This window comes from Macaca fascicularis, chromosome 11 (genome assembly GCF_037993035.2).
Source record: "Macaca fascicularis isolate 582-1 chromosome 11, T2T-MFA8v1.1".
Taxonomy (NCBI): Eukaryota; Metazoa; Chordata; class Mammalia; order Primates; family Cercopithecidae; genus Macaca; species Macaca fascicularis.
In genome coordinates this window covers 4,990,380-5,014,834 of record NC_088385.1, presented here as the reverse complement: position 1 = coordinate 5,014,834, position 24,455 = coordinate 4,990,380, and the positions used below count along the sequence as shown (strand labels likewise).

General features: G+C 45.5%; 1 long non-coding RNA gene across 2 annotated transcripts in view; it reads right to left on the bottom strand.

The window, feature by feature from the left end:
• Positions 1-6,107: 6,107 nt before the first annotated feature.
• Positions 6,108-24,455, bottom strand: part of LOC135966138 (uncharacterized) — a 120,379-nt gene continuing 102,031 nt past the window's right edge. The window contains exons 3-4 of one of the 2 annotated variants that reach the window (XR_012419879.1): positions 21,693-21,810; positions 6,108-8,866 (exon numbers count right to left, since the gene is read on the bottom strand). This is a non-coding gene — a long non-coding RNA (uncharacterized lncRNA). Of the gene's footprint in view, positions 8,867-20,157; positions 21,811-24,455 lie in introns of those variants that run through there. The other variant, XR_012419878.1, reaches the window with a different exon arrangement.

Sequence of the window (24,455 nt, the reverse complement as noted above, 5' to 3'; positions counted from 1 at the left end):
ACCAGCCTTTTGTTGGTCCTTAAACCTGTGTGTGTGTCGAGTTGTGCCGATCTACCAAATGGCAAAAGTCTTGAAACCACTGAGTTTCAGGCTATCTCTGATTTTCAAGTAAAATGGTCCCTAAACCATCCTCGAAAAATGGAATCTAATCTATCCTTCAGATCCTGAACTCCTTCAGGGCTTCCCAAGGGGAAAACCTGTCCTTCAATCTTGTAGCCTCAAGGTTAAATCTGTATAGGATGTTCTCTCTAAATATAGTTCTCTTTCAGAGAGAAAGGTTACTTTAAGTCTTCTTTGAATTTCATGCGTGGAAGCTCCTTTCAAGTATAACTCTGAATTTTTTACCATGTAAATGGGGGAAATTTGGAGTATCAAGACCCAGAGAAGGGAGTGGACTCCTGGGTCTACTGCGGAGCCTGGCTCACTGGCCCCTGGTTCTCTGAGGCTCTCTTTTGCTCTCCCTGGACTGGCTTTATGGGAACTTTACCTTCACAAATGGGATGCCAGGGGAGAGGCTGGGACCGAGGCTCAGGTGCTTCTCAACATGAACTTGGTCTCTATGGGCCAAGGCCACACGCCCAGATTTCTCTCTGATTAAGAGGAACTGAAGCCAGGTCTGGGGTTCTCCCTAATAGGCTGTGGCCCAGGGCACTGGGCTGAGGCACTCTGGGCTGGCTGCCAAGATCTGCCACCATCTGTGGGCTCGCCCAACTATTCTTGGGGGTAGTGCTGGCAGCAGTAGTTTAATGAGATCCCTCCCTTCTGTAGGGATCCGTGTATTCACCTGCAGTGGAAGAGGCTGATCCCATGATCTCTAAGTCTTCCTCCAGCATTAACATCCCCTGGCCTCAGCTTCACTCACCTTAACTAAAGACTGTCACCCAGGGATGGGCTCTGATAAAAGCACAGGACTTAAAAATTCCAGTTTCAAAGTCTTGCACATGTAGAGAAAGAGAGGGAAATAGACTTCAAATGATTTATGAAGTCTAAAAGCGAAGTGCAAGACAATAATATGCTACTGTTTGGGGTAAAAGATGATACAAAAAATATTTATACATATTAGAATGTAAATGTGGATCTGGGCAAGGTGGCGTGTGCCTTAGTCCCAGCAGCTTGGGAGGCTGAGGTGGGAGGATTGCTTGAGTCCAGGAGCTTGAGGCTGCAGTGAGCTATGCTCGTGACAGAGTGAGACTCCTTCTCTACAAAAAGAAAAAGAAAGAATGTACATGCAAAGAATAAGTTTTGGAGTGATATGTCTGATGTATCCTGGTAGTCTTGAGGTAAGGCTGGGGGACAGGGATGGGAGAGAGGTTTTTCATTGTATAAACTTTTTTTTTTTTTTTTTTGAGACGGAGTCTCGCTCTGTCGCCCAGGCTGGAGTGCACTGGCACAATCTCAGCTCACTGCAAGCTCCGCCTCCCGGGTTCACGCCATTCTCCTGCCTCAGCCTCCCGAGTAGCTGGGACTACAGACGCCCACAACCGCGCCCGGCTAATTTTTTGTATTTTTAGTAGAGACAGGATTTCACCGTGTTAGCCAGGATGGTCTTGATCTCCTGACCTTGTGATCCGCCCATCTCAGCCTCCCAAAGTGCTGGGATTACAGGTGTGAGCTACCGTGCCCGGCCCTGTATAAATTTTTGTACATGAATTTTGAACCAATAGAATTATCAAAATCAACTTACAAAAAGTCCTGGCTCAGCCATTTACTAACTACTCATGTTTGGGCCTGTGATAGAACTTCTGATTTTAGTTCCTCATCTAGAAAATGAAGATAAATGTCCCATAATATTGTAAGTGAAAATTAAATGAGAAAATAATATATAAAAAGCTGAGCACAATGCCTGCAGCATCATAAGGATTCACTGAGTAGAAACTAATTAGTCATGAGACATATAAGATTTCAGCTCCCTGTCTTGAAGAAGCTCAGAAACAAATTGGGAAGACAATGTCAGCAAGGAACAATAACCCTTGTGTAGGGCATGGAAGTTTACAAGGGGATAGCTTCCGTCTCAGCCCACTTCCGCTGAACAACAAGCCTGGTGTGGGCCGGGGAGGTTTTGCACCCTTGTTCTACAAATGAGGAAACTGGAGCTGACCTGTTTAGGGTCACACCTGTGATGGCAGAACAGGTCTAGAATTCGGGTCTTCTAATTTTCTGACTTGACCTCTTTGTGGTCATGCTTCCCTGGTATGAAGGCCATTCTGCGTTGGCTGTGGAGTCAGGTTGGCAGAGATGCCTGGGACCTCTCACAAGGGCAGGTCTTGTGGCAGGCGTGGGATTGAAGAAGGTTGACAGACAGCAGCCCCCACAGGGACAGAGAAGCAGTCAGTGCTTCATTCCTTGAACCCCATTCAGGGGCACTCTCCCTTACTCGGGGTCCACTCTCATCATTTGCATTTCCGACATGTGGCCCCTCTCACTTCCCATTTCCACTCCGGGTGGAACCAACTCTGGGTGTTACATAACCAGTTTTCTCAACTTTAAAAGAGGAGTGTTGGATGAACCAGATTATTTGAATCCTGGGATGCTAGGCTGCAAGAGTATGGGACTTCCCCTTCAATATTACTCCATCTCCAATATTACAGAGAGGAACATGGAGGGCTGGAGAATGAGAGTGATACCATCAAGGGTCAGTCAGCACCACTTACTACAATGCTGAGACTTGAACCCAGAGCTTCTCTCTAGGACAAGTAGCAATAGAGGTTCTCAAGGTTTTTAGCTTCAGCAAATAGGAACGGAATGTTTTCTGTGGATTCGTTTGTGTCTCTGCACACGTAGATGCAGAGGGAGTTGGGGTCAACAGACAAGTGTTGGTGTGAACTTGCCAGGCAGGGTGCTAAATACAAGTCATTGAAACCTCACTAAGATTCAGAAACGTAAACATCATTCTCCCCATATAGATGAGGAGATGGAGGTTCAGAGAGCTTAAGTAAACTGCCCAGGGTCTCACACCTGGCAAGAGATAAAACCAGAATTGGAACCCACATCCATCTGCTTTCTTCACAATAAAGCTCAGGACTGGAAACAGAACATGAAGTTTCCCATCAAACTCTTCTCACAGGCTTTGCACAAGAAATCACTGTGTGGGGAGGCGAGTGGAACAGGTATCTTTTTTTGTGTCTGATCGAGACATCACGAGTCAGTCTCTGAGCCTGGGGACTGCCGGCGAAATTCCCCTTGAAGGTGAATGCACAGAGTTCCTGGATTCATGAAAGATGAAACTAAGAGCTGGTTCTCAGAATTGAGTGTGAGCCAGTGTGATCTAGGATGCCCTGAGGACCACAACTCACTTGTCACAGGCAGCGCCTTCCACAGCCAGTGGTCAGGTCCTGTGCTATGAGTTCTGCCATTCAGGTTGCAGAAGGCTGGCTGAGGGATTGGCACCCAAGCCAGAAAGAAGTCTGGCTCCTTTGAGGTGGCTTGGTAAAACACTGCATTCCACAGGGGTCTTCCCCGTGAGACAGTGACACAATGACTCCATCGGACACTTTCTCTTGGAAAGTGTGAGTACAGGATATACACTGAGAAGTGAGTCACTGTCGCTTGGAGCTGTGCCCTGAGAAAGGATGAGTGATGGTAGTGGGTTTCTAGGTGGGATGATCTGCAAAGTACTGACTTCAGGGGAACTACTAAGTACAGTTGCTGGGTCTCCTCCAGGGATAGTTTAGGGTCCTCATAAATCCTCATGTAACTCAAGACTCCCCCATTTCTTCAGCCTTCAAGGAGTGTGATTTGTTTTCGTGTCCTAGTAACATCAGCTGGCATTCCCTATCCCCTGTAGCTGTAGGGACCCCCAGCGTTTCCAAGGAGCACCCGGGAAGGCTCACACATTATGGTGGTCATGATACCTCTGCCAGCTGTCTCATGCTCCTCGGCTTGTATCTTGCTGTGGTAAAGCAAGAAAAGGTAAGGAACTGAGGTGTACAAAGGGGTGGTCACGATGACTGCCCATGAAATTGACGGTGGGTAGTAAGAAGGGGAGAAGGAGTGAGGCCAGTGAAGAAGAGATTAACATCAATGGATGGCAGGATCTGGTGAGGTCCAAGGCTAAGTGCAATTGAGGTTCTAGAGGGGTAAGCTGGAAAGGCAGGAGGTGGAATTAAAGAGTGGCATGCCTGGCCAGGTGAGGTGGCTCACACCTGTAATCCCAATACTTTGGGAGACCGAGGCTAGTGGATCACGAGGTCAGGAGTTCGAGACCAGCCTGATCAACATGGTGAAACCCTGTCTCTACTAAAAATATAAAGAATTAGCAGGGCGTGGTGGCACGCGCCTGTAATCCCAGCTGCTCAGGAGGCTGAGGCAGGAGAATCGCTTGAACCCAGGAGGCGGGGGTTGCAGTGAGCCACTGCACTCCAACCTGGCGACAGAGTAAAACTCTGTCTCAAAAAAAAAAACCAACCCAGAAATTTAGGTAAAGTGGGATTGAAATTATTGGTAATAACAAGGTCTAGTGTATGGCAGGTGGATACGATGTGGCAGGGGAAAAGCGGTGTTCCAAGAAACATGCTTACTGTATTTCAAAATCTCCAAGACGAAAGATAGGACCGGAGAGAGTGACCGTGGGCTGGGAGCTGAAATCATGGAGAAATGATGGAGCATGAGCCAGGCCAAGAATTCACACATGCCTTAGGAATAACCCTCTCTTTTCTGAATTCTGATTTTCAGATAGACTGATAGGAAAGGCATGGACTTGCCATATGCTTATCTCCTGGATGAAATAAGGTGACTACCTGACAGTTCACACTGATAGCAGCTTGCTGTGCTCTCACAGGTCTCTCCTTGAGACAAGGCCTCTTTTGACTTTTGTGGGAGGAAAGAAGGAAGGTGGTTAAATAGAAATTGTCAGCATTCCTGCCCCTGCTCTATACTGTATCTGAATTAAGTGTATCCCATAGCAGACAAAACACTCCCATTTCCACCATGGACCTTCGACCTTAGAATAAATATATGTAAGGCAAGAAGAGCCTTAAGTAAAGAAGGCTGCCCTTTACTGATGCCAAGGTTTTGTTTATTCCCTTGTTTGGGGGCCCAGACTGTTTATACCCGGGACGTAGTAAGACGCAGGATGGGTGAGAGGTGCATTTTTTTCTGTAAAGTGAGAGGAGAACAACTGTGAGGTGGGGCGGCAGGCAGATCCAGACAGAAACGAGCACTATGGAAGCTGAGGTCAGGAAAGGGGTGCCTTGAAACTGCCCCGGCTGGCATATTTCTTGGGAAGTGTTTGAAGATCACTGGCCTATTTGGCACTGGTTTTCTGGGTCTCAGTTTTCCTTTCTATAAAATTAAGAGGTGTAACTCCATGATCCCTAAACTGCATTTCAGTTTTCAATATTTAATTCCATCCATTAGCCTGGGTTCCTGGCTAACGTGTGCATCTGCCACGGTCATTCTTGTCTCCTAGGCAAGTGTGAACAGACTGGGCAATGCCCCCACTTCTCAGCGTGTTGGATCCCACCTGTCTCTCTCCCTAGTAGCAGGGTTTTTTTTTCTCTCTGTCTCACAATACCACCAATATCATGCCAATATCATGGCACTACCACTTCCTAGCCTGGGGATGTTGGACAAATTGGCCCCTCAGAGCTTCAGGTAACAGTGTGCATTCAAGAGGAATTCTGCTGCACAGACTCACTACAATATAGGATTTTAAAAAATGCTACAATATAGGATTTTTTAAAATGCTAAACTATTAAAAGAGGGAGCTTTTGGAGGATGAGATTCTCGAAACTATGTCTTACATTTCTGTGGTGTCTGAGGTTTTGCTGTGAGCCTGTGCCTTGCGTTCACAGTAAAATGTATATTTTAAAATGTTGTGATTTTGTGTTTTTGACTTAAATGGTGCCCACTCAGTATTGCATTATGCTTAATATGCAGCTCGGAGTCTTTGGCCGTTATGTACGCCTTTTATAATTTTTGATTTATTTTGTTTTGTTATTATTTTTTGAGATGGAGTCTCGCTCTGTCACCCAGGCTGGAATGCAGTGGCGCTATCTCGGCTCACTGCAACCTCCACCTCCCGGGTTCAAGCAATTCTCCTGCCTCAGCCTCCTGAATAGCTGGGATTACAGGCGCCCGCCACCATGCCCGGCTAATTTTTTGTATTTTTATTAGAGACGGGATTTCGCCATGTTGGCCAGGCTGGTCTCGAACTCCTGACCTCAGGTGATCCACCCGCCTCGGCTTCCGAAAGTGCTGGGATTACAGGTGTGGGCCATCGCGGCCGGCCGTCTTTGATACATATTTGAAGTGAAAGAACTGGTTCTTATGTAATAGAGTGAGGATACGAATAAGAGTCAGAGTCGATAAGAAGGCTAGGGTGTCCGCTGTGCTCGAAGGGTGTGCCTCCTCCGCAGTACCCACGGTTTTGACTTCCGCCTGGGCAGTGGGAGAGGGAGGAACAGAGTCCTTGAGGTGGTGCCAAGGGTGGGGCTCAGACACAACCATCAGTGGGGTTCAGGGCTTGGGCTGGGAAGGGCGAGGCAGGAGCAAGCCCTAAAAACAGGCGTGGCTTGGCTGCACTCAGCGCTGGAGGGAAGGAAGCAGCGGGAAGTGGGTGGTTTTCAGTTTTACTTTCAGTTTTCACTCAAAGTCATTTCAGGATGAAACTCCTTTAACGGTCAGATCTCTCAGCCAGATTTCTCAGCAAACCTGCGCTCCACCCGACCCAGGTCCTTCAGGTGGAGCTTGGGGGGTGGATGGGGGAAGGTGAGCAGCAAGAATAGAATGTTCCGCAGTGCCTGGCCTGGACCTGGGAGCTATCCGTCATCCGCATATCCGCAGATTGTCACCCGTGGGCTGAGATCAGCTCTACTGCTAGATTCGGGTGAATATGGGCAAGACATCGCTCTTCTGTACTCCAGAAACGTGGCCCGCGCTCTTCCAGGCGTCTCCTCAAGTTCTTTCATGGTCTTTACCGTGGCCCAAAGGCAATGCTTCTGGGACCTGCAGATCCCCTCCCAGAATCCCTTGAGGTGACTGTCCAAATGCAGACTCCTAGGCCACCCCCTGACCCACTGGACCAGTTTCCAGGAGTGGAGCTGAGCACCTTCCTTTTTGATAAACTTTCACCTACTTCAAAGGCTGAGATCCTCCATCCTAGTGGGTAGAGCTTTTCCAACTTGGTAGGTTCTACTAACAAGCAACCTGAGCTCAATGGTGAAACAGGTGCTCCCACCTTCATCCCAGCACTTTGAGAGGCTGAGGCAGGCGGATCGCTTGAGCCCAGGAGTTTGAGACCAGCCTGAGCAGCATGGCAAAACCTCGTCTCTAGAAAATACAAAAAAATTAACCCGGTATGGTGGTGTGGGCCCACCGTTCCAGCTACTTAGGAGGCTGAGGTGGGAGGATCACCTGAGCCCAGGGAGGCTGAGGCTACAGTGAGCTGTGATCACATCACTGCACCACAGCCTGGGTGACAGAGTGAGACCCCATCTCAAAAAGAAAAGAAAAACCTGAGCTCAAGACACGAACTACACTGCTCAGGATCTGCCAAGGAACAAATTGTAGAGACTTGATTCAAACCCAGAGCTAGGGGGACGGGTGTCCCACTTTGCCTGGGAGAATCCTGGTTTATGCCTGTTGGCATACGTCATTAACAGTAGCCATTTTCACTTGCAAAAGCATCCTGGATTGGATAATACATTATATGTCTTCCCTATTCAGAGCCCCTAGCCATGACTGTGCCGCACCACTGCCCCTTCAGAAAGGTCAGCTCAGGTGGTCCTGGGAACACACAGGAAGAAAGGGGCATAACCTGGCTGGGGAGGTAGGTCAGGGGAGACACCTCAGCTATGGATGATTCTCAAATCCCTTCTCTGCCTTTAGGACAGCATTACAGGCAATGGGTACTCCTAGGAAGAACACTGATGCATAACTGATCTCCGTCTCCACTGAAAGCTGCAACCATAGCAGCGATTATGATAATATCCGACACTCACATAGTACTCACTATGTGCCAAGCACCATTCTAAGCACTTTGCATATGTCATGTAGATGAGCACAGACCCTCAACAGCAGCCAGAGGAATTGAGCTGGACAGTAAGAACTCTTGCGTGGGAAACTTGTGATGACAATGCACTATTGACCGAAGGCCCAGGAGTCCAGCCAGCCAGCAAGTCACAGGGCAATTTCGGATGTAGCCTTTGTAAACTGTGACCTTTCTGGATGATCTGGAAAAAGTCAGCACCAGGATCCTGAGCCTAATCCGCAGTGAAAAGAAGTCCGGTTTTCCTTCTCCAGGGACCTTTGAGAACAGAGCTGCCTGTACATCTTGACTAATTTACATCCAGCCCCACCGGGAAGCCGGAGGATGGAGATGACCTCTGAGGTCCCTTTGAGCCAAGAGGTCTGTGATCATTACAACCACATGTCAAGACCTGGGGACATTCCCGTTTCCTGCTCTTTCACCTGGGGACCCAGGCTGTGGGGCCCCGTTTGCCTGTGTATTTAGGAGGTCATGACCTTTTCCCTGGGTCTCCCAGTCTCCTCTTTGGCGTTCACTCCCACCCACCGGCAGGCCCCTGAGCTCTTTTCTTTTCTGGAGTCTTCCCTGAGGAGCTTTGGGTAGATGCAGAAAGTAAGCCCCTCGTCTTCTCTCTACTTCACCCCTAACACACATCTGGACTTCCCCAGCCATGCCTGGGGCTTTTGCGGCAACCAAACCATTTTAGGGATGTGGAGCAGAACCCACTCTCCCTAAAAAAGAGTCAAGGCAGCGTCCAAACCTGTCACCTGGAAACACGCCTCCTCTTCAGGTCAGCAGAGATGGTAGCCATGATGGCGGAGGGTGGTGCCCAAACTGGCCAGAGATTCTCCAGTGTGCTTCTGATCCCAGGAGGCTAGTGAAGGGAGTCCCTGGAAGACACTACCCCCACCCCCACATTTCTTATTTCAATCATCCTCCATCAGGCAGCTGGAGGAAAGGCACTGGCCGAGGGCCCAGCTGCTTGGCTGGAGCAAAACTGACACTTCTCTTTTTCCCCTCTAGTCGGGGAGAGAGAGGGGGAGAAAGACTAGAGGGGAAAAAGAGAAGTGAGAAGCGAGGAGAGGACAAGGAACAGAGTGAAAGGAGAGAGGAAGGGAACACAGGGTGGAACGGAAAGGATGAAGACGAGAAGAGAAAAGTGGGGGGACAGGAGAAAGGGGAGAGTGATGCTGCCAGATCCACCAGCATCGACTTAAGGAAACAGATTTCAGGATAGGGGGTTCATCATGGGCCTATAGGAGATCAAAGGGTGGGGGCAGGGTTGGGGGTGGGGAGGAAGTGACAGTGAACTGTGCTTAGCACAGTTGACTCTTACAGTAGGACCTCAACCCCTCCAAAACCCAGCTCTTTGGGGGACTCCAGACAGTCTCTGCGAGGGGGTTCATTGGGTGAAGAGAGAAAGAAAGTGTTGTAGCAACCCACAGGCACTGTGCATTCAATTTAGTTCATACTTTAAAAAGTCATTTATTTATTCTTATAGACAGGGTCTCCCTTTGTGGCCCAGGCTGTAGTGCAGTGTCACCATCATAGCTCACTGCCTCCTTGACTTCTTTGGCTCAAACGATCCTCCCAGCTCAGCCTCCAAGTAGCTGAGCCACAGGCATGCGCCATCATGCCCAGCTAATTAAAAAAAATTTTTTTGTGTGGAGACAGGGTCTCACCATCTTGCCCTGGTTAGTCTTGAACCCCTGGGCTCAGGCAATCCTTCTGCCTTGACCTCCTAAAGTGCTAGGACTACAGGGATGAGCCCCCATGCTCAGCCTAGCTTATACTATTTATGCACCTACTTTTTATATGCCAAGCTCCATAGTAGGTGCTGGGCATATCACAGGTGAATGAGATGAAATCTCTGGCAACATTCTGGGGAGGATGTGCAGTATGTTCAGCAGGCTGTGTGTGTGAATATGTGTGATGGACTGTGGGCACTGAGACTCCTTCCAGAAGAAAAAAATACATATTTGTTTTTATGTATGAGCTAGGGGATCTAAGAGCTGGATGATCCTTAGAAAGCCAGCTTGTAGGATGGTCCCTAAAAAACATCCAGATGAAAGATTCCTTCTTATATGCTAGCAGAAGCCTCAGAGAGGGCAGTACTCCAGCTGATCCCAGGGACAGGGTAGGAGAGGAGACATTGGTTCTACTGGTCAGATAGGGAAATGCAAGTAAGAGGAGGCTTAAGAGGCCATCTCCTTCCATCATCTCTCCAAAGCAGTAATCTCCTACTCAGGGGAAGGCATGCAATATTTGCATGCCACCCCCAGGGCCAGGAAGCTTGCTACCTACCAAACCCCCTCGCTGCAATGGTAAAGGCTAATATCCAGAATCTACAAAGAACTTAAACAAATTTACAAGAAAAAAACAACTCCATCAAAAAGTGAGCAAAGGATATGAACAGACACTTCTCAAAAGAGGACATTTATGCAGCCAACAGACACATGAAAAAATGCTCATCATCACTGGCCATCAGAGAAATGCAAATCAAAACCACAATGAGATACCATCTCACACCAGTTAGAATGGCAATCATTAAAAAGTCAGGAAACAACAGGTGCTGGAGAGGATGTGGAGAAATAGGAACACTTTTACACTGTTGGTGGGACTGTAAACTAGTTCAATCATTGTGGAAAATAGTGTGGCGATTCTTCAAGGATCTAGAACTAGAAATATCATTTGACCCAGCCATCCCATTACTGGGTGTATACCCAGAGGATTATAAATCATGCTGCTATAAAAAGACATGCACACATATGTTTATTACGGCACTATTCACAATAGCAAAGACTTGGAACCAATCTAAATGTCCATCAATGATAGACCGGATTAAGAAAATGTGGCACATATACACCATGGAATACTATACAGCCATAAAAATGGATGAGTTCATGTCCTTTGTAGGGACATGGATGAAGCTGGAAACCATCATTCTGAGCAAACTATCACAAGGACAAAAAACCAAACACTGCATATTCTCACTCATAGGTGGGAATTGAACAATGAGAACACTTGGACACAGGGTGGGGAACATCACACCGGGGCCTGTTGTGGGGAGCGGGGAGGCGGGAGGGATAGCATTAGGAGAAATACCTAATGTAAATGATGAGTTGATGGGTGCAGCACACCAACATGGCACCTGTATACATATGTAACAAACCTGCACGTTGGGCACCTGTACCCTAGAACTTAAAGTATAATAATAATTTTTTAAAAAGGCTGCGGATATTGTTTGTCAAAGTGTGTTCCTCAGGTTATTGAGATCCTGGTGTTGTTAATGGGCATTCCTTGGATGGGGAAAAAACGAGTGCCCTGGAAAAATAACATTGGGTTAAATAAAGTTTTTTCCTTAATATTATTATTATTTTTCTGGCGGTGGGAGGAGTTTGCTATTTGGGGTATTTTTTTGTTTACTTTTGGTTTTCTCAGAGCGGTTAATATGTCCACTCCTAAGACTTGGATAGTATGAGGTAACTCTGAAACTTGCTTTCTCTTATAGCTTTTTTTTTTTTTTTTTGAGATAAGGTCTGAGTCCGTCACCCAGGCTGGAGTGCAGTGATGTGATCACAGCTCACTGCAGCCTCGACTGCCCGTTCTCAAGCAATCCACCTGCCTCAGCCTTCTGAGTAGCTGGGACCACGAGGTAATTAAAAATTTTTTTTTGTAAAGATGGGGTCCCCCTATGTTGCTCAAGCTGGTCTTGAACTGGACCCAAGCAATCCTCCTGCCTCAGCCTCCCAAAGTGCTGGGATTACAGGTGCGAGCCCTTTCGCCCGGCCTCATCAAACTTTTTGAGTTAACACTATATCGCGCAACTTACTTTGGGATATTCTGCTCCAGTGATGGAAACAACTTTCCTATGTTGAAGTGAAGAAAAGAATGTGGGTGGGGGACTGGGTGGTACGCCCTTCCTGGGAGGTCTGAGCCTCTAGTCTGCCACCCACCTGTTCCCAAAAGCTCTTTGAAAACCCTTCAACTGGATTAAGGCTTTGATTAACTTGCCTTTGTTCTCAGTGATTTGACCTTGGGTGAACTGCTCCATTTCTTTATGGCCCTTCCATTTTCTCCTCATTGAACTGGGATAATGGCCCCCAGTGCATTCCTGTCTTCGCGGGTCCTTTGGAGTCCCCAAAGCGTTTCTGTATGATATTTCCCTGAATTGTCCTGTATTATTTCCTCTGCAGTTTCTGTCTCCTCAGCTGAGTTGAAAGCATCTTGAGGGCAGCAGCCCTTCTTCTTCGGATAGTGGTTCCAGGCTCCCCTAACCCTGTGACAAGATGTAAACATCTTGGGGGAACCTCAAGTCCGAGGACTGGATTTGCTTCCCCACTCTGCCACCTAATTGTCATCTGACAAGTCACTCAAGCCCCTGGAGGATTATCTCCTTCTTCTTTAAAACAGTGGGGCTAACCGAGCAGAGGGAAAGTGATTTATAAACTCAGTTTCCATAGAATCCTAGTTATTTTCATTAGTCATTTATCCAACACACGCTAATTGTGTTTGAGGCGTTGTGCGAGATGTTGGGAATCCAGAGATGCTCTTCTGGGTCACCCACCTCATCTCTCCTTCTGTCTATATTCGCCTGTAGGGTGATGATCCTGGAAAATCATGCTGATAAGGTCTGTGAGAAGCTTAGCACTCTGAAGAGATACACAGAGAATGTTCACATGCAGGAGTAACGGTGACATCGCATCCGCTCCAGTCCCCGGACCTTCCCTTCCTCTTAGGGACAGCCATAAACACAGCCAAAAGCTAGCACACAGGACAAACTACTTTTTATTCTAGAAAGAGAAAAAGGGATTTCTGAACTTAGGTAAACTGGAAGTGGGGGATGTTGAGGGGGAAGGGAAGGACTGAGGCAGAAAGGAGGGCCCAGGGATGAATGGAATTGCAGGGCCCAGCGGCAGAGCAGACAGACCCCCAGCACACATGTCAAACCCAAACAAGGGAATGTTTTGAGGCTGTGCGTCCAGCATGCCTCCGTCCCGGCCCCCTTAAGGACCACCCTGGGAAGTTCTCTAGAAAACCCATCCATCACGGACAACAGTCTGCTTTCTTTCCCCCCTGGTTCAACATCCATAGCACAAAAATGTGCTTCACTAATGGAAACCTCGTGCTGGGTTCTTGGAGCATTGTGGCAGTGAGCAGCAGAAAAGGAAGTGAGTGTGTTTGAAAGAACACACACACACACACACACACACACACACACAGAAACAGGCCAAAGCCGCCTGTCCACAGATTCATGCACACAACCATTCACATAACTGTGGATACACAGAGATGAACAGGGAACGCCTCGCGACACTGGGACTGTGGCAGCAACAACAGCTGATGAAGTCATTGCCCTCCAGCTCCCCCATCACCAGGAAGGGATGGGCGCCTCCCTCTTCTATCTGTGTTTCTCAATGATTCAGAATGTCTGGTTGGGGTTTTCACTGGCTCTTTCATACATTGTTGGAGGAAAAAAAGAAAGAATGAAAGAAAAAGATCAAATTTCAGTTCCCCTCAACTGCTCTGGGTTTGTGCAAGTAAGTGTCATTGTGAGACTTCTGCTGCCCACGTCCTCAAAGGCCCCGCACGTGGTTCAGTCTGCACCTAGACCAGGGCAATTAGTAGTTCCTTTTTTCTGTCATGAGGCATCAAAGGTCCTCGTGTTGTTACCCTATCCACTGGTTTAGCCCATGAGGCTGACTGAAGGCAGAGGCAACCAAGAAGCACTTTCATATGTGAATAAAAAACAAGTATGGAATGTGGGCCGGGCACGGTGGCTCATGCCTGCAATCCCAGCACTTTGGGAGGCTGAGGTGGGCGGATCACAAGGTCAGGAGATCGAGACCATCCTGGCTAACATGGTGAAACCCCATCTCTACTACAAATACAAAAAAATTAGCCAGGCGTGGTGGTGGGCACCCATAGTCCCAGCTACTTGGGAGGCTGAGGCAGGAGAATGGTGTGAACCCGGGAGGCGGAGCTTGCAGTGAGCTGAGATTGCGTCGCTGCACTCCAGCCTGGGCGATAGAGCAAGACTCTGTCTCAAAACAAACAACAACAACAACAACAACAACAAAAAACAACAAAAAAACACAGCAAGTATGGAATGTGGAAAGAGCAGAGCCCTGGCCCAAACCTCAGGATGCCTAAGTTCTAGTCCTGGAAGTGCTAGGAACTGGCTGTGTGACCTTAGCCAGGTTACCCAATCTGTCTGATTCTTAGAGCTGTCTGCTGTAAAATGAACAAGGCACATAATGACAGTCTCTGAGGCCTTCCATTTCGGACCTTCTGTCATGAGAATGTTCACTGGTTGCTACCTACATGAATGAAGATTTGCGGGGCATGGATAATACAAAACAGTGGTGACCTAAATTTAATGTTTTCTGTTTTACTTTGTTTGCCTTTGGAATGTAACTAGAGCACACATTCAGACACTCACAAACTTCCTTCCTTCCCTGCCCCCTTTCCTTGCTCCTCTGTTTGGCCCTCCTGGCCAGGGGTGGGGGTGGAAGAATGTGAGGTTGGCTGGAAAGGCAGAGAGGATGCAGGAATCCTCTGGTTGGGGGCAGGGAGGTTGTGGGGGAGGAGTGCTCCAGGCACCCGAGAATCGATCAGCTATAAGATCATTCTAATCCCTTCCCCTATCCAGAAAGGTGGGAGATTGTGAATAGCACATTCCTCACGTGAAATACCGTATATCCTTGCCTATGAGAAGCCCCGGGAAAAACAGTAATGTGTGTGTAAATGATGAGCCTCTAGGAAAACCATCAGAGAAGTCCTTCTCCTTCTTGTCAATGATATATTCAGTTTTCCTTTCCAGCCAAGAAGGGGCCCCTGCCAAACCAGGATTTCTAGGGCAATCATCATGCCTAGGGGGGTGGAGACTAGGAAGAGAGACAGGATCTTCATGGGGAAATAAATGTGCTATTTTGCTATTTTTACTCCACCATGGCTTGGAAAATAGGATACTTTTCTTTTGCTGCAGCATCTCATATGTGAGCATATACGGTAATGGAGGCATTCCAGTGTCCAGCTGATAGCCAATCAGGAATTGGGGCCTTTCTGCATTTTTCCCTTTAAGAAAAAGTTTTGGGTCCTCTACGGAGCAGCAAATCAACTGCAGTCTGCAGAGTTGCCATCCCCTCCCCCACCTCCCACCCACCATCTTGGGGACGGGGCGTTCGTGTTAGTTGGGACAACCTGGGTCCTCTTCCTGGGGACAGCCCCGTGAAATACGAAGTCTTAGGTTTTGAAAGCAGGATGCTGGGGATGGGAGAGAGAGGCTGGCAGGGGCTGGTGGCTGACCAGCTGGGGCCATTGCTCGGGGCGAGGGTGGTTGGAGGGAGAAAGAAGGAAGAGAGAGAACTCCGTGATCACATGCAGCTATGGATGCTTGCATGTGTGTGCGTATGCGTGTGTGGGTGCGTGTGTCTCCCCACAGGACTGGACCAGTAGAGACTGGTGGAAAGCATGAGCAGCTCCATTCAGGAAGGGGAAGCAGCAGCTGCTTCCCTAGGAGACAGTGTCTGGGAGCAGCTGCAAGCCGGGAAGAGCCCGATGGCAAGGGAGCTGCTGACCGTAGGATAGACAAGGAGAGCCAGGCTGGTTGCTACCATCTGGCTGGGCTGTGGGGCTCTACTCAGAGCTGGCCAGCCTCAGCTTTCTCTCCTGCTTGTGAAACCTGGGCCTTAACTCTCCTGTCCTTCCCTCCTCCTTAGGCTTGACCGGACTCTGCAGCTCTGCCTGGGCTCTGTCACTATGACCTCTGCTCAGCTTCCAGGCTTGCTTCTGTTTTTTCTCTTTAAGGTTTCTAATGTTGGTGACTCTCCACTTCCAGTTGCCCTCCTGTTTCTTCTTCACTTCTCCTTCATTTCTTAGTTCTCCTTTCGTTCAGAGCTGGGCAGGCCTGAAAGGCAGTGGGAGAATCAAACAGCACACTGGAAAGAGGCCATCTGTCCCCTGTCCTCTGGACACACTCCCCGGTCTGAGTACTAGATATCCTCAGCCTCTCTCCTTTAATGGTGGACTGTTATCCAGATGAGGACACTGAGATGACAGGAGGTAAAAGAACGTAGCTCCCAACTCAGGCACTCACCACACATTCACCAAGCCCCTGGCAAGTGTTGGAATCAGAGCTTGTGGAGATAAGTGTACTCCGGCCCTAATCTACGCTACCTCCAGAACTCAGGCCCTCAGTGTGATCCCCTACTCATCAGTAACATTATTTAGGAACTTCTTAGGAACGCAGACTCTCAGGCCCCACCTCGGCCGGCTGAATCAGAGACACTGAGAGTGGTGCCCAGAGATCTGCACTCCTCCCATCCCTGCCCACAGGTGATCCTCAGGCTCACTAACATTTGAAAGCATGGCCCTAGATGAGGGATCTCACTAGGCCTTCCCTGCTGGAGGACAGCCCTCCAGGCCTTGAGCTCCATTTTCTCTTTCAAGGATGTCACCACAGAAGGCAGTGGAGTATTCACCTGCAGCAGGCCTGGGTGTAGCTCCCCTTTTCAGGGGGAGTGATCTGGGGTCTTTGGACCCTTTGCTCGGCCTTTTGAGAATAAGAGTGATCAAGGATGGCTCATTTTACTCCCTGTTCCTTCTTTCACTTGATCATTTTCAGCGTTTCCTTCTTTTCCCCCTTGGGCAAATGTTTTCAGAATTTTTTTTCAGACACGTGGTTTGAAGAATTTCAAGCCTAGAAGACACACCGCAAGGAAGAGAGTTTCTATGCCCTGAACACAGGATAACAGATAACACAGCAGGAGACACTTAGGTTAGATCATCAGTTCAGTAACAGAACCGGGACCCTGCGTCAGGGGGGCCCACTGTGGTCCAGGGGTTTGCATGACGTGGAGGCACAGACAACTTGGTGATGGGCCTCTGTGGGCAGAGAGTCCAGGGATGAGGCTGGCGCTTTAGGCGACTTGCATGTTTTCGTTTTGATTCTTCTAATAGTAGGATGTAGACAAGTCTCTTACCTTTTCTGTAATTCAGCTTCTCATTTTTAACACAGACGAAGAAGCACCATTCGTAGGACTTCCATTTGTTTTCATTAGATGTTTTTTAAACTTTTGATTTTGAAGTTATTAGGAGGCAATTTTCCATGGGTCTCTCATGTTTCTGCATGTCTTGTGAAGAAAGGCACAGAAGCCTTTCATTCTGGACTTTTTAAGGATTTTTACATGGTGAACAGCCTTGGATAATAGAAAATGTTATCTCTCAATTTAGATGTATATACCCAGCAAAGCGATCTCTCAAGAATGAGGATAAAGTTAAGATATTTTCAACAAATGAAAGCTAGCTGAGTTTACTACTGGATCCTCAGTAAAGGAATTTCTAGAGTGGGGTATATTTCAGGAAAAAGAATGATTCCAGAAGGAAGAATTGAGATGCAAGGAGGAGAGGTGACAGAGGAAAAGACCAACACGTGAGTAAATCTAGACAAAGAACAAAGTGGTCATAATAATGAGTAACTCAGGGGAGTTAAGAAACAGAACTGAAATAGATTTAAGAAGCATAAAATTTGGAGTGGGGTGCAAATATGGATGAAACTTGGTAAGGTCCTTCCATTCACGAGATGAGTATAAATACTAACTTTATGTTTTAAGTTAAATAACCACTTAAATAATAGAAATATAGTGTATAACCTCCAAACTAGTAGAAGGAAAACCGGAATAAAAATGTTTTAAAGAAACAAACAAAAGCAAAAAGGAAGGGGAAGAAACAAAGAATAATATGGTAGAAATATATTGTTGTATCAGTAACCACTATAAATGTAAATGGACTAAAGTTCTATTTATAAGAATGTAGTAATTATTGATAAAACTCTTCTATGAAAGGGAAAATATGGCTAGGCTGGATCTGAAAATCTAATTTATTCTGTTCTCTAGAGTCATACACTAAAGCATAAAGACACCGAAATTTTGAAAACAAAAATGGCCAGGTGCAGTGGCCTGTAACCCCAGCACTTTGGGAGGCCAAGGCAGGAGGATTGCTTGCATCCAGGAGTTCAAGACCAGTTGGGCAACATAGCAAAACCTGGTCTCTACAAAAAATAAAAAATTAGATCGGCATGGTGGTCAGCACCTACAGTCCCAGCTACTCGGGAGGCTGAGGTGGGAGGATCACTTGAGATAGGGAGGTCGAGGCTGCAGTAAGCTGTGACCACACCGTGGCACTCAGCCTGGGCAACAGAGAGAGACCCTGTTTCAGAAAAAAGAAAAAGAAAGAAAGAAAGTAAAACACAGAAAAAGATGTCTGATAAAGAGTATTAAAACAGGAAGCTAAATAATCATATTAATATCAGACGAATTTCACTATAAGGCAAAAAGCCTTAGTAGACATAAAGAGAGATACTACAGAATAAAAAGTTCAAATCACCAGAAGAATATAATAGTATTAAACTTGTATGTAATCAGTAACACAGCTTCAAAATATATAAAACAAAATTGCAAGAACCACAAGGAAAACCTGACAAATTTACATCGTAGTGGGAAACTTTAATATCCTCTCTCATTATTTGATAGCTCAAGCAACAGAAAAACCAGAGATTTTAGAATATTTGAACATGCAGTTAATAAGCTTGATCTAATGGATGTATATTGAATTTTGTACCCAAGAAATAAAAAAGACACATTCTTTTGAAGTACACTTGGAGCATTTCAGAAGATTGTCTCTATAGTATGCCATAAAGCAAGTCTCAACAAATTTCAACCAGTATCTTACAGTTTACATACTTTGACTCCAAAGAATTTAAGAAATCAATAACAAAAAGAGGACTAAAAAGAAATGCTGTGTTTGGAAATTCAAAGACACACTTCTAAATAGCTTCAGAGTCAAAGAGGAAATCGTAATGGAAATGAGGAAATACTTAATACTGATTGATAAAGATAATGTTTCATCTTTAAATTCAGGGAATAAAGTGTTTCGAGATGGTTAGAGGAAAATATATATCATGTATGCTAATATATTAGGAAAGAAGAATGAAGAGCAGCAAGGTAAACATCCAAATTAAGAAATTTGAATAAACAAAAGAATAATCTTTTTAAAAATAGAAGGGATGAATTAATAAAGAGCAGATTTACTGAAATAGGAGCAAAAAATTAAATAGAATTAACAAAGCTGAAAAATGTTTCTTTAAAAATATGCATGCAATTGAAAACCGCCAGCAAAGGTAACTAAGAGATCAAGAGAAAAGGCAAAAAAATGACAAGATTAGTAATGACAAAGAGGATTTCACTACTTATCAGGGACTGAATTGTATCCTCTCAAAAACTATGTAGAGTTCCTAACTCCCAGTACCTATGAATGTAATCTTATTAAGAAAACAGAGCACGGAGGCTCACGCCTGTAATCCCAGCACTTTGGGAGGCTGAGGCAGACAGATCACTTGAAGTCCGGAGTTTGTGACCCGCCTGGACAATATGGTGAAACCCCGTCTCCACTAAAAATACAACAAAATTAGCCAGGTGTGGTGGCGTACACCTGTAGTCCCAGCTACTCAGGAAGCTGAGGCAGGAGAATCACTTGAATCCAGGAAGCAGAGGTTGCAGTGAGCTGAGATCATGCCACTGCACTCCAGCCTGGGCAACAGAGTGAGACTCTGTCTCAAAAAAAAAAAAAAAAGAAAAAAGAAAACCAGGGTCTTTGCACCTGTCATCAAGCTAAGACGAGGTCAATAAGGTGAGCTCTAATCCCTTGTAACCGATGTCCTCGTAAGAAGAGGAGAAGAGGTTGACACAGACACAGGGAGAACAGCGTGTGAAGATAAAGGTGGATATTGGAGTGATGGATCCACAAGCCAAGGAATGCCAAAGACCCCAGCCATCAGCAGAACTGGGAGAGAGGCATGGAACAGAGCAGAGTGCTTAGAGGGAACCAACTCTTTCAACACCTGCAGCTTGAATTCCTAGCTTCCAGAACTATGAGATAACACATTCTATTGCATTAAGCCACCCAGTTTCTGGTACTTTGTTAAGGCAATCCTAGGAAATTAATACACTACAGATGAAGTGGGAATTAAAGTATAATGAGAAAATAATGACATTTATTGCCAATAAATTTGAAAATTAAAAAAAGGGACAAATGGCTAGCAAAATATTAATTGCCAAAAGGTTCAAGAGGAAGTAAAAATCCTGAATATAACTATTTAAAACCATTTAATTGAGGTAATGAACACTTAACAATCTCTCTACAAAGAAAATATCAGGACTGGAGGTCGGGTGTGGTGGTTCATGCCTATAGTCCCAGGACTTTGGGAGGCCGAGGTGGGTGGATCACCTGAGGTTGGGAGTTCGAGACCAGCCTGACCAACATGGAGAAACCCCATCTCTACTAAAAATACAAAATTAGCCGGGCATGGTGGCGCATGCCTGTAATCCCAGTTACTCGGGAGGCTGAGGCAGGATAATCACTTTAACCCAGGAGGTGGAGGTTGCAGTGAGCCGAGATCATGCTGTTGCACTGCAGCCTGCAATAAGAGCGAAACTCCGTCTCAAAAAAACAAAAAAAATCAATCCCAGGTGATTCTGTAGGTGAGATAGGTCCAACATCAAAGAAAAAGATAATTTCAGTATTATTTAAATTCTTCTATAGAGTAGAAGAAAAGGAAACAACTCCCCCAGTCATTTTTATGAGACCAGTAGAAGCTTGATACTAAAATTAGACACAGTTGTAGGAAAAAAAATCACAGAACCATTTCACTAACAAACACAGACGCAAAACTCCTTAATACAACATTAGCATATTGACACTAACCATGTGTTTAAAAGATAATCAATGAAGACCAAGTTTAATTCATTCCACAAATGCAAAACAGGTTAGCATTAGAACATTTCTAAATGTAGTTCACCACTTGACAGTTCATTAAAAGAAGAAAAGTCATATGATCATCTCAATAGAGGCAGAAAGTGTTGAGTAACATTGAATACTTCTTTTTTTTTTTTTTTGAGATGGAGTCTTGCTCTATCGCCTGGGCTGGAGCGCAGTGGCGCGATCTTGGCTCGCTGCAAGCTCCGCCTCCCGGGTTCACGCCATTCTCCTGCCTCAGCCTCCCGAGTAGCTGGGACTACAGATGCCCGCCACCACACCCGGCCAATTTTTTGTATTTTTAGTAGAGACGGGGTTTCACCGTTTTAGCCAGGAAGGTCTGGATCTCCTGACCTCATGATCTGCCTGCCTCAGCCTCCCAAAGTGCTGGGATTACAGGCGTGAGCCACCGCACCCGGCCTCAGTATTTCTTTATGATAACCATTCTTGCCCCACTAGGAATCAAAGGTGACTTAACCTGTTACGGGTTTTACGTGTGTGGATGCATACATGCGTGTGCACATGCACACACACACACACACACAGTTGTTGTAACTACATATTCAATAGTAAAATATTTTAAAATTTCTCTTTGGGATCAATAGCAGGCCAAGGCTATTATTTCATTGCTTTGTTCAATGTTGCTGGAAATTCTGGCCAGTACAATATGAAAGAAAAGGAAACGGAAAGTTATAAGAAATGGAAAGGAAAGAAAGAGATAACCTAAAGTATTTTTAAGTCATATTAGTAGGATGAGGTCAGGCATGGTAGTTCATGCCTGTAATCCCAGCACTTTGGGAGGCCAGGGTGGGTGGACTGCCTGAGCTCAGGACTTCGAGATCAGCCTGGGCAACATAATGATATCTCATCTCTACAAAAAATACAAACATTAGCCGGGTGCAATGGTGCGTACCTGTAGTTCCAACGACTTTCAGGGCTGAGGTGGGAGGACTGCTTGAGCCCAGGTGGTTGAGGCTGCAGTGAGTTGAGATTCTGCCACAGCACTCTGGCCTGGGCAACAGAGCGACACCCTGTCTCAAAACAAAACAAAACAAAAAAACTAAGATGAATAGGGAAGTTTATCAAAGTTGTCAGATAAAAGATCACAATACAAAAGTTCATTTTTATGCACCACCAGGGAATTCACTTAAAAAAAAAAGATAACACAAGGGAAACAAAAAATAAGATACCAAGGAATATTGTACAGATGTGCCAGCCTTTTATGAGGAAAAACACAGAAAGTTTTGAAATCTCATTTGGAATGACTGCATAAAGCGAAGAGACAAGCCACGGCTGGCGTAGGAAGATTCACTCATGAGCCACCGCAAATTCTCCTGAGTTTGATTTTTTCTTTTTTTTAGATTCAGTGAAATTGCAACAAAAACACCAGCGTTGGGTTGTTTCTCGTTTTGGTAGAATGTAGCAGTCTGATCTCAAAATTTAACTGAAGCACAAAAGACCAGGAATAGCTGAGTAACTCCTAAAGAAGTAAAGGGGAGGAGATTATCCTACTCAACATCAAGACTTATTCAAAAGCTATGGCTGACCGGTCGCGGTGGCTCACGCCTATAATCTCAGCACTTTGGGAGGCCGAGGCGGGCGGATCATCTGAGGTCAGGAGTTCGAGACCAGCCTGGCCAACATGGTGAAATCCCGTCCCTACTAAAATTAGCTAGGCATGGTGGCAGGCGCCTTAATCGCAGCTACTTGGGAGGCAGAAGCAGGAGAGTCGTTTGAACCCAGGAGGTGGAGGTTGCAGTGAGCCGAGATAAAGCCATTGCGCTCGAACCTGGGGGACAAGAGTGAGACTTCTCTCCAAAAACAAAAAACAAAAATAAAACTATGGTAGTTAAGACAGTTGATACTGATAAAAGAACAAATAGACCAATGGAACATGATACAGTTCAGAAACCAATTCATACATATTTAGAAACGTGATATAATACAGAATGGTCATTGAAGCTCAGTGGGGAAAATACACAGTATTCAATACATGGTGCTGGGACAACTCGTTTTCCATGTGAAATTGCATCCATACCTCACACAATATATGCAATTTTTTAAAACTTAAGATGAATTAAAAGGTAAATACAAAAGTCAAAACTTTAGACCTTTTAGCAGAAAACACTAGCAAGGATCTTTATGAATTTAAGATATGGCAAGATTTTATAAACAGAGCACAATATGTAAAATAACAAAAGAGAATGGATTGATAATTTTGATCATGTTAAAATGAAGAACTTCTGGTCAAGTCACCATTAAAGGAACAAAAAGCTACAGACTGAGAAATGTATTAGTATTCAGAATATGTAAAGAATTCATCTAATCAGTAAGAAAAACACAACTTAATAGAAAAATAAGCAAAAAGCACAAACAGGTGTTTTATGTAAAAGGAAAGCCAAAGGGTCTAAGAAAGGATGTTTAACCTCTCTGATATCCAGGGATGTGCAAACTGAAACCACAAAGTGCGATTTATTTATTTATTTATTTATTTATTTATTTATTTATTTATTTTTGAGACAGAGTCTCGCTCTGTTGCCCAGGCTGGAGTGCAGTGGCCGGATCTCGGCTCACTGCAAGCTCCACCTCCTGGGTTCATGCCATTCTCCTGCCTCAGCCTCTCGAGTAGCTGGGACTACAGGCGCCCGCCACCACGCCCGGCTAATTTTTTGTATTTTTAGTAGAGATGGGGTTTCACCGTGTTAGCCAGGATGGTCTTGATCTCCTGGCCTCGTGAGCCACCCACCTCGGCCTCCCAAAGTGCTGGGATTACAGGTGTGAGCCACCGCACCCAGCTCACAAAGTGGGATTTTTAAGTTAAAAAGTCTACCAACACCAAGCCTAGATAAGGAGGAACACTGAAAACTTTCGTGCACTGCTGCCAGGTGTGAAGATGGGTATGAGACTTTGGAAAACGGTCTGGTCTTCTCTAGCACAGGCGAAGGCTCACGGCATATGAACCTTGCTACCTGGAGACCCAGTAATTCCATACCTAGGTTCTAACCTGGGAGAAACTTTGAACATGTACACTATTAAACATGTACACAAATGTTCACACAGCATAGTGTGAGACAGCTGAAATCTATAAGCAATCTACGTGTCAACCAACAGTAGAATGACACAAAATTACGGTATAGACACACAAAGGAACACTATACAATTATGAAAATGAAGAGATTGGAGGTATGCATCACCTGGATGGATAGATAGATTTATCACCAAACGCGGATAGATCTCAAAATTAATGTTGCAAAAAAAGTAAATGAAGAATATGTACAGTATGATTCCACTTATATAAACATCAAAAAATGAACAATATCCTAATTTCAAGGCCTACCAGAAAGCTACAACAATCAAGACATTGTAGTATTGGTCTATGGTATAATAGAGACATAGAGAAATGGAAAAGAATAGGGAACCCAGAAATCAATCACACATATGTAGTCAACTCATTTTTGACAAACATATCAAGGTAATTTAGTGAGAAAGTACAGACTTTTCAACAAAAATGGTGCTGGCGCATTTAGACACCCAAATGAAAAAAGAATAAACCAGACCTCACACCATATATAAACACTAACTCAAAATGAATCAGAGACCTGAATGTAAAACCTAAAACTATAAAACTTCTAAAATAAACAGGAGAAAATCTTTGTGACTTTAGGTTATTCAAGGT